At 38.7% G+C, this 10,468-nt stretch overlaps 1 protein-coding gene across 1 annotated transcript in view; it reads left to right on the top strand.

Moving 5' to 3' along the window:
- Window positions 1-9,657: 9,657 nt before the first annotated feature.
- The window catches only part of BRDT (bromodomain testis associated), a 60,037-nt gene continuing 59,226 nt past the window's right edge, over window positions 9,658-10,468 (top strand). Inside the window, exon 1 of the mRNA XM_073811226.1 lies at window positions 9,658-9,757. The gene's annotated coding sequence lies outside the window, so the exon portion shown is untranslated. The remainder of the gene's footprint in view (window positions 9,758-10,468) is intronic.

The raw sequence follows: 10,468 nt of genomic DNA, 5'->3' as shown, positions 1-10,468 counted from the left end.
AGCATTATTTGCAATAGCCAAGATATGGAAGCAACTTAAGTGTCCATAAACAGATGAATGGATAAAGAAGATGTGGTGTATAAACACAATGGAATACTACTCAGCCATAAAAAAGAATGAAATTTTGCTATTTTCAACAACATGGATGGACCTGGAGGATATTATGGTAAGTGAAGTAAGTCAGACAGAGAAAGACAAACACTTATAAGTGGAACTGAAAAAACAAAACAAACAAATGAATATAACAAAACAGAAACACAGATATAGAGAACAAACGAGTGGTTACCAGTGGGGAGAACGGTGGGGGGAGGGGCAAGATAGGGGATTAAAAGTTACAAACTACTATGTATAAAATAAGACACAAGGATGTATTGTACAGCACAGGGAATATAGGCAAAATTTTATAATAACTTTAAATGTAGTATGATCTATAAAAAATATTGAATTACTGTGTTGTATACCTGAAACTAATATAATATTGCAAATCAACTATACTTTAATGATAAAAAAGAGGAGGTCTTTAGGAACAAATCATTTGTTCATTATTAGATCACTATTAACTGAACACCTGCTATATGCCAGATACTCTACTAGGTTAGTGAGCAAAACAGACAAAAATCCATTCTCTGAGTTTCCATTCAAGGAAGAGATAGATATTGAACAAACAAACAACTATATTATGTGTCAGATGGCTATATATGCTATGGAGAAAATTTGGGAAATGGACAGAGTGTATAGGGGTGGCAATGGTGGTTACTCTTTTAAATAGGATGGTGAGAAAAGCTCTCACCAATAAGGTGAGTAGAAAAGTCATGGATTAGGAAATACAGTACAATTGGCCATTAGCGTTCGTGGACATACATTTAAAGGAATACTTAACCGCACAGTTGTGCATTTTCCTTTAGTCAAACGGAGCTGCAAGGCACAGGGCAGATATAAGCTTAATAAGGATTTAATTTAAGTTTTAATAAGGGCTTAATAAAGGTTGTGACCTTGTCATGCATGAAATGAGGAGGAAGCAAGAGGAGACAGAGGAGCTGAGGGTGATCACAAGAAGGGATTATCATGATTGACCACAGCATTAAAGTTGGATAATAAGGGAAGAGAGGACGTAGGTAAGGGATAGTGAAAATGTGATAGGGTTAATGGATTACTGATCCCAGTGGAGGTGAAGGATTGCTGGATTCTGATTCTCTTCTCGGATCGAAATCAGAAGCACACTGGGGTTTGATCCTCTATTTTTTTTTTTTCAGAACATCCGTTTATTAATTTAAAGGGATATTTTAATTTTCCAGAAAACCAGATAATGATTGCAGCATGACATAGAATTCTCATTTTCCTGTTTATCTGTGAGGAAGAAATTTTTTTTTAACATCTTTATTGGTGTATAATTGCTTCACAATGGTGTATCAGTTTCTGCTTTATAACAAAGTGAATCAGTTATACATATACATATGTTCCCATATATCTTCCCTCTTGCATCTCCCTCCCTCCCACCCTCCCTATCCCACCCCTCTAGGTGGTCACAAAGCACTGAGCTGATCTCCCTGTGCTATGCGGCTGCTTCCCACTAGCTATCTATTTTATGTTTGGTAGTGTATATATGTCCATGCCACTCTCTTACTTTGTCACAGCTTACCCTTCCCCCTCCCCGTATCCTCAAGTCCATTCTCTAGTAGGTCTGTGTCTTTATTCCCGTCTTACCCCTAGGTTCTTCATGACATTTTTTTTTTCTTAGATTCCATATATATGTGTTAGCATATGGTATTTTCTTTCTCTTTCTTACTTACTTCACTCTGTATGACAGTCTCTAGGTCCACCCACCTCACTACAAATAACTCAATTTCATTTCTTTTTATGGCTGAGTAATATTCCATTGTATATATGTGCCACATCTTCTTTATCCATTCATCCGATGATGGACACTTAGGTTGCTTCCATCTCCTGGCTATTGTAAATAGAGCTGCAATGAACATTGTGGTACATGACTTTTTTTGAATTATGGTTTTCTCAGGGTATATGCCCAGTAGTGGGATTGCTGGGTCATATGGTAGTTTTGATCCTCTATTTTTATTTTAGAGGGTGGGGCTCACCAATACCTCTCTTCAGTTCCTTTTCTCAGGAGGTGACTGAAAATGCAGTCAAGCCCAAACAACAGAAATCCAGTTGACTCAAGAGGGCTAGGAATTTCTGAGGACATCCAGATTAGGTTATAGTGGTTTCACAGAGACATTTTCTGTAACTTTCTACTGTACATGATTTATATTTTTTATTGCGGATAGAAATTCTCTGTGTCATATAGTTTTACCATTCTATATGCAATTAACTTTCTTTTAGTGTTTTCCAGTGTTATTGTGCTATTTACAAAATCTTGATATACAGGATTAATGGGGAACAATTTTACAAATAAATTTTCTTAGGCTGATTAACTAAATTCTTCAGTTTTGTGGTAGTACTATACAAAATTTTTGGCTTCTCTTTTCACAGATGGAGTCCCTGTCTACTGCCCAGCCTCCCAAAATTATTTATGTATAATCTTTACTTATTTGAAATGAATATATTAAAATAATTATTTACTATACATGTTAATTCGCATTCAAATTTGAAACTTCTATACTTTAAGCACTACCTGAGGAGCATTATTTAATTGTATTTAATACTATTTCCAAAATAAATAAATTTGTTAGAGAAAATTGTAAGCTTATATCTATTGGTAAATGTTATACATTTTATTGTCAAAATAATTTAAAAACTGGTTTAATTTTACTTTTTAAAAAATGAATGGATATATAAGAGCTGAAAAGCTGCTAATAAAAATATTAATGTCTAAGGCAAGTAAGAAGTCAAAATTTTAAACCATGAAATTGAATAGGCAGAAAGCAAGACTAGGATTACAAGTCATGTCTCCCCTTGAAGTTAGTATATGTGCTATTTGACTCAAAACCTTTTTGCATGCTTTGTCAACTAATTGGCTCTGTTTCTTCAAACATTTATGGAGGAACCTATGCATCACAAGTATTATTCTTCTGTCTTCTCTCAAAATCATATTCATAATTCTTCTTAGCATTTTGCATCCCCCAAATTTACTTATTCTTAATATATGACTCACTAAGTAGGTCTACCCAGGTAAACTTACCTATGATGATGTATATATAAACACAGGTTATCCTAGTTCTTTATTTCAACTGTCTTTTTTCCTGTTATATGGTCATAGGTACATATCTTCTTTCTGTGATAGAGAAGAACAATCCAAACATGTGTTAACTAATTCAATTATCAAATAATTATTAAGGGTCTGCTATATGCCAGGTAGTTTTAGGTACTTGGGACACATCATGAACAAAACTGATAAAACTCCTTGTCCTTATGGTGTTTACAATCTAATAGGGTAAGGAGACAATAGATAAGATAAATAAGTACAAATATATAGTATGTTAGTGACTAGAATTAAGGAGAAAAGTAAAGCAGGATGGAAATAAGAAATACATGTATGTGTACCTATATAATGCTTTAATTTAGATAAGCTAGCTATGGAAGATATCACTGAAAAGCTGACAAGATCTGAAGAATTTGAGGGAGTAAGCCATTCAGCTCTCTGGGGAAAAGGCCTCCCAGGCAAAGGGAACACCTAGAGCAAAGGCTCTGAGGCAGGAGTGTGGGTAGGGTGTTCTAGGAGCACCAAGTTTGGCTGCAGTGGAGTGAGCATGGGAGAGAGTAGCAGGCAATAAGATCAAGTATTAATGGTGGGGTGGGGGGGTAGGAAGGAGGAGGATAAAGAGCAGTTAATGTTGAGCATTGAAGACCATTGCAAGGACTTTGTTTTTTACTATGAGGGAAGTGGGAAGCCATTAAAACATTTTGAGAAGTGGAGTGACATGAATTGATTACCAACATCATTCTATGGCTGTGTTGAGTCTAAACTGAAGAAGGCCAAAAGGAGAAGCAGAAGCATTGGAGATTAGTTAGGTTAGAAGTCTGTTGCAATAAACTAGATGAAAAATTATATAGACTCAGAATAGTTTGGATTCTGGATAGGTTTTGAAAATGTAGCCATAAAGATTTGTTGATGAATCAACTCTTTTTGGACTTCACTAGCTGTCAGAGGTGAGAGAGAGAATGACTGAAATTTTTGGCCTGAGTAACTGTAAGATTGCAGTTGTCATTTACTGAGATGGGGAAGACTGAGAGGAGGAGTTCGAAGGTGGATATCAAGAGCTCAGGTTTGGATATACCACGTTTAAGATGCTCTGTAGACTCTCCACGTGGAAGTATCCAGTTGGCAGTTGGGTGTATGAGTCTGGAGTTCAGGAAAACGTTCAGGTTAGAAAGATGTAAATTTGGTAGCTAAGAGCAGATAAACCTTGGGACTGGATACACTGACAGATGTATCAATTGGGAGAAGGTCCAAGGACTGAACATTGGAGCATTTCAACACTGAGAACAAGGATGAAGAAGGAACCAGCAAAAACTGACTTTTAGATTTAGCAACACAGAGGTAACAAGTATTTTTATTTTTAGTGATGAATCAACTCCTATGTCTATATGTATTTTATTGCCTCCAAATTCCTATACAAAACCATTTGTACATTTAAATTCTTTTAACTCTGAGTTCTGGGGATACTTGTGAATCCATGGAAGACCAGAGAGCTAGGCTTCCTCTTGTTGAATCTGATGCTAGAATGAAGGATGGAAACTTTAAAATGTCTTTTAGCTATGTTCATGTGATATCTGGATTTAAACTAAAATGCATATCTCATGGAACTACATTTGTTGCTTTTCTTAAAAAATGTAATTACAACTATTTACATTTGTCTTAGAATAGTCCTGTGATATCCTAGTTTTACTATCCTGGTCTTCAGCCACTTTCTTTTCAATATTTTAGAAGCTACTTTTCTCTACATGTCTGTGCCACACATCCCTGGCAAATCTCAGTGTTGGATAAAAGCAACTATCTTACTTCTCCATGAACAGTCACCAATTTCTGGGTCTCAACTGTCTCAGATATGTCTTACTAACACCTGTCCCCAGTCAGCTTTTTCTCCTGTTCTCTATAATTATTTTAAACCTTTTTCACCCTCCTAACCTCCTTCTTGCATTCCTCTCCCAACTTCAGCCTAGATTGTATTTTGAACTCTATAATAAACTCCCTATTCAAAATCTCTACCCAGATATCTTACAGGCACCCTGAATTCATCATGTTCAAAACTGAAAGGTCAGAAGGAGAAATTAAGGAAACAATCCCATTCACCTTTGGAACAAAAAGAATAAAATACCTAGGAATAAAGCTACCTAAGGAGGTAAAAGAGCTGTACTTAGAAAACTATAAAACACTGATGAAAGAAATCAAAGATGACACAAACAGATGGAGAGATATACCATGTTCTTGGATTGGAAGAATCAATATTATGAAAATGACTATACTACCCAAAGCAATCTACAGATTCAATGCAATCCCTATCAAATTACCAATGGCATTTTTTACAGAACTAGAACAAAAAAAATCTTAAAATTTGTATGGAGACAGAAAAGACCCCAAATAGCCAAAGCAATCTTGAGGGAAAAAAATGAAGCTGGAGGAATCAGACTCCCTGACTTCAGACTATACTACAAAGCTACAGTAATCAAGACAATATGGCTCGGTACTTTGTGACCACCTAGAAGGGTGGGATGGGGAGGGTGGGAGGGAGACGTGGGAGGGAGGAGATATGGGGATGTATGTGTGTGTATAGCTGATTCATTTTGTTGTAGGGCAGAAACTAGCACACCATTGTAAAGCAATTAATACTCCAATAAAGACGTAAAAAAAAACAAGCCTTGAAGGAACAAAACTGAAGACAGTATATGCAAATCAGATGAACCATTGGATTAAGAAATAATATAGTATGGAATGGGCAAACTGAAACCACCATGGATTAATAATAAACTCTGTGATGAGCAAAAAAGAAAAGACAATATGGTCTCTTACAGAAAGACCTGCATATTTTTATATGCAGAAGTATAGATCAATGGAACAGGATAGAAAGGCCAGAGATAAACCCATGCACCTATGGTCAACTAATCTATGACAAAGGAGGCAAGGATATACAATGGAGAAAAGACAGTCTCTTCAATAAGTGGTGCTGGGAAAACTGGACAACTATATGTAAAAGAATGAAATTAGAACACTCCTAAACACCATACACAAAAATAAACTCAAAATAGATTAAAGACCTAAATGTAAGATGGGCCACTATAAAACTCTTAGAGGAAACATAGGAAGAACACTCTTTGACATAAATCACAGCAAGATCTTTTTTGACCCACCTCCTAGAGTAATGGAAATAAAAACAAAAATAAACTAATGGGACCTAATGAAACTTAAAAGCTTTTGCACAGCAAAGGAGACTATAAACAAGACGAAAAGACAACTCTCAGAATGGGAGAAAATATTTGGAAACAAATCAACAGACAAAGGATTAGTCTCCAAAATATATAAACAGCTCCTGCAGCTCAATATTAAAAAAACAAACAGCCCAATCAAAAAAATGGACACAAGACCTTAAAAGACATTTCTCCAAAGAAGACATACAGATGGCCAAGAGGCAAATGAAAAGCTGCTCAACATCACTAATTATTAGGGAAACGCAAACTGAAACTACAATGAGGTATCACCTCACACTGGTTAGAATGGGCATCAACAGAAAACCTACAAACAATAAATGCTCGAGAGGGTGTGGAGAAAAGGGAACCCTCTTGCACTGTTGGTGGGAATGTAAATTGATACAGCCACTATGGAGAACAGTATGGAGGTTCCTTAAAAAACTAAAAATAGAATTACCATATGACCCAGCAATCCCACTACTGGGCATATACCCAGAGAAAACCATAATTCAAAAAGACACATGTACCCCAATGTTCATTGCAGCACTATTTACAATAGCCCAGTAATGAAAGCAACCTAAATGCCCATCGACAGACGAATGGATAAAGAAGATGTGGTACATTATACAATGGAATATTACTCAGCCATAAAAAGGAACGAAATTGGGTCATTTGTAGAGACATGGATGGATCTAGAGACTGTCAAAGAGAATGAAGTAAGTCAGAAAGAGAAAAACAAATATCATAGATATATGTGGAATCTAGAAAAATGGTACAGATGAACCGGTTTGCCAGGCAGAAATAGAGACACAGACGTAGAGAACAAACATATGGACACCAAGGGGGGAAAGCGGGGGGTGGGGGTGTGTGATGAATTGGGAGATTGGGATTGACACTAATTTGTATAAAATAGATAACTAATAAGAACCTGCTGTATTAAAAAAATAAAATTAATAAAAATCAGTAGAATGAATGGGAAGATAAAGTTAAGGAGAACTCTTGAAAGTAAATCTGCTAAATGATAGAAATTCCACTAAGAACAGAAGGAAAAATAAACTGCCCCCCCAAAAAAAAACTGAACTAATGCTCTCCCCACTCCATCAAACTTGCTTTCCCCTCCTACAATCCCCTTCCCCGTAAATGGTGCCTTCTTCAAGCCAGAAACCCCAAGTCATCTTTACATCTCATCTAACACCAAATCCTGGGGAGTCTACTCCCAAATAAATCCATTCTCCATATCTTTTCAATTTTGCAACCATTTTAAGTTTTTCAAAAACTCAAATCTGGTTTTGTCACACTTCCTTTCCCCACCCATCCCCACCCTTAATTCAAATGTGATTTTGTCACAGTTCTTAAAACCCAGCAGGATCAAAGGATAATATACTCAATGATAATACACTTTAGAGGCTTTTGATACCTTGCACTCATGGTGCTTACTGCCTAGTGGGGAAAATAAGACATGAAATATAACCCGGCTATATAAGTACAATTTAGTAATAAGTGCTATGTAATTAAGTTGTAATGAGAGTGTAATGAGTGTAACAGGAAGACCTAATCTAGTGGAGGCCTCCTTGAGGAAATGACTTTAGGTTGACACCTGAGTGTGGGATGGAAGAAGAAGAGAGAAGAGCCCAGTACAGAAGCAGAGAGAGAGAGAGGAAACAGGGTACTGGGAAGAGCTGAAAGGTAAGTGGCTGGAGATGGGAGCATTGCTGGAGGGGTGGTTGCCGCTGAAGATAGATAAATCACGTAAGACCCTGTAGTTCATCCTAAGAGTTTTGATCTTTATCTTTAAAATAATGGAAAATAATTGAATGGTTTTAAGAGTGTTAACATGATGAGATTTAGCTTTTTTAAAAAGATTACTCAGGCTTCTCGGTGGAGTGTGCCTTTATCCCTTCCACTGGTTCTCAGGAGGAGAGCCAAAAAGTTGACACTGAGCAAGATTTGCACTGTCATTCCTGGGTTTTATTTCCCTTGACCTCCCTTAGCTCTTTTTTTTTTTTAAACATCTTTATTGGAGTATAATTGCTTTACAATGGTGTGTTAGTTTCTGCTTTATAACAAACCGAATCAGCTATACATATACATATACCCCATATCTCCTCCCTCTTGCATCTCCCTCCCACCCTCCCTATCCCACCCCTCTAACCCTTAGCTCTTTCATGGTGTGATGGTCACACCAGAGGTCTGTACCTAGGTTACACCCTAAGCCTTACCTTTTCCCTGCATAATGAGATTTTATACAACAAAAACAAGAACACAAGTATTAAATCTAAATAAAGTAAACGCTATGGTATTAACTCTTCCACACAATTCTTGGTCATTGGGTTACTTGGAAACAAAGACCTTTAGTCCTTTCTTTCACTAAAGAAAAGCATTTTCAGCTTTTTGAGTAAGAAGAGTCTCTCTAATGTAAAAATGCCTGCAGCTAGTTATTTATGTTGACCTCTAGTAGTGTGTGGCTTCCTTGTGAACACTTAGTCCTGAGGACATTTTCTCTCACATAAAAACGACTGAATCAAGCCATGCCAAGCTGTTAATGACCCTCAGATTTGCGCTTCAGGAAACTGGAGGTTGATTGGTTTTTGACGGGTTTCTCAAGCAGTTTGTCATCTGTTTTTGTCCTCCCCTCCCTCTTCCACCCTTCCATCTAGGAATGAATATTAACGAATTTAGAAACACTGTTTGCGGTTGGGTCCAAAAGACAACTCCTGTGCTGAATACATTTTTCTAATTCACATCCACAAATAATGATGAGGTAGTGGTCAAGACTCTCAAAATCCAAACTCAGTCTCCTTACTCAGCTGTTGTGAAACAGATCTTAAGTGCTATTTTAAACCCAATGAACCATGTTGGCTCCAACCTCAGCTGCTACCACATGCTGAGTACTCACTACGTTCAAGAGAATGGAGCTTTGGGGAGGGTGGGAGGAAAGTATGAAAAACATGACAACACCGCAAGGCAAAACTCACGAATCCCCTAAACGACATGGGGGCTAATCCACTGACTTGTTTTGAGGGTAAAAGCCTTCAGGGCGGCGCTCCTACTCCTAAATCCTCAGCTCCCTGTACGGGGCCTGGCATTCAGAAAGCACACAGCAAACGTGCACGTGGTGAGTGAACGATCTCCGATCCACGCTCAAGCCTGGGGCCGCAGAGCTCAGACCTCAAGCACCTTTCAGGCGGTCGAACTCCAGGCCGGGCCACGTGATGCGCTCCAGCCAATGGGCAGGTTGCCCCCGGAGGATCGCCAATAAAGGCGCCAGTTGCTGCCTGCTAGCGGCCGCCATTGGGGCGAGAGTTGGTGGCGACGGGTGGTGGAAAGGTGCTTCCCTGCAGCGCTTCATCTCGTGAAAGCTGAAGCGGACAGTCAGAGAAGGTCCTTTCCACAAGGGGTAAGGGAGCCCCTTGCGGGAAGCACTACTCTGGGATCCGAGCCCTCGCTGTCACCCTGGGTGGGGAATAACCGTTTTTTCCTCTCTTCCCCTCCCCCATCAACATTGTGCGACAGCAGAGGCCGTTAGAGAGGCCATCCCGGCGTGTGCCTTTAGCCCAGGTGAGCTGCCGATTGCTTTTCTTTGGCCTTACCAGCTGCAAGCTCATTGCCCCAGTGGACCCTCTAAAATGTTTTTGGCTTTTCTCTTACGCTTGGTGGTGGTGGTGGTTATTTTTTTTTTCCAAGGAAGGGGTGAGAAGAGGAAGGTTGGTCCAAGGAAGGGCTGTCCAGCCACCTCCCCATTTGAAAAACAGTCATGGCCTTTGTAGTTCTCTTAGGTCTTGGATTGATGGATCGCTGCTTGTACTGTAGTTTCGGGAATGAAGGAGAAAACATGGAACTTTAGCTGTAGCTGACTTTTTTTGTTGTGTTTATTCTGGGCGTGATCATTTGGGACAGGAAATTTCCCATCCTTGATTCATTTATTCATTCAACTAACATTAAGCCCTTGGAACATATTAAACCCTCTGTTGGGTGTTGCGGAATCTGGAGTTAGGGCAGGCCTCAAGGCGCTGGATTGTGTTAAGAATTAAAATGAGGTACGTACAGGGTGCTTTGGGACCTGTGGGAAGGGCCCGGGTGGTTGGAAGGGAGCAAGGGAGGGTTCTGG

This window comes from Tursiops truncatus, chromosome 1, assembly GCF_011762595.2.
Source record: "Tursiops truncatus isolate mTurTru1 chromosome 1, mTurTru1.mat.Y, whole genome shotgun sequence".
Classification (NCBI taxonomy): Eukaryota; Metazoa; Chordata; class Mammalia; order Artiodactyla; family Delphinidae; genus Tursiops; species Tursiops truncatus.
This window is presented reverse-complemented; position numbering and strand designations above follow the sequence as displayed.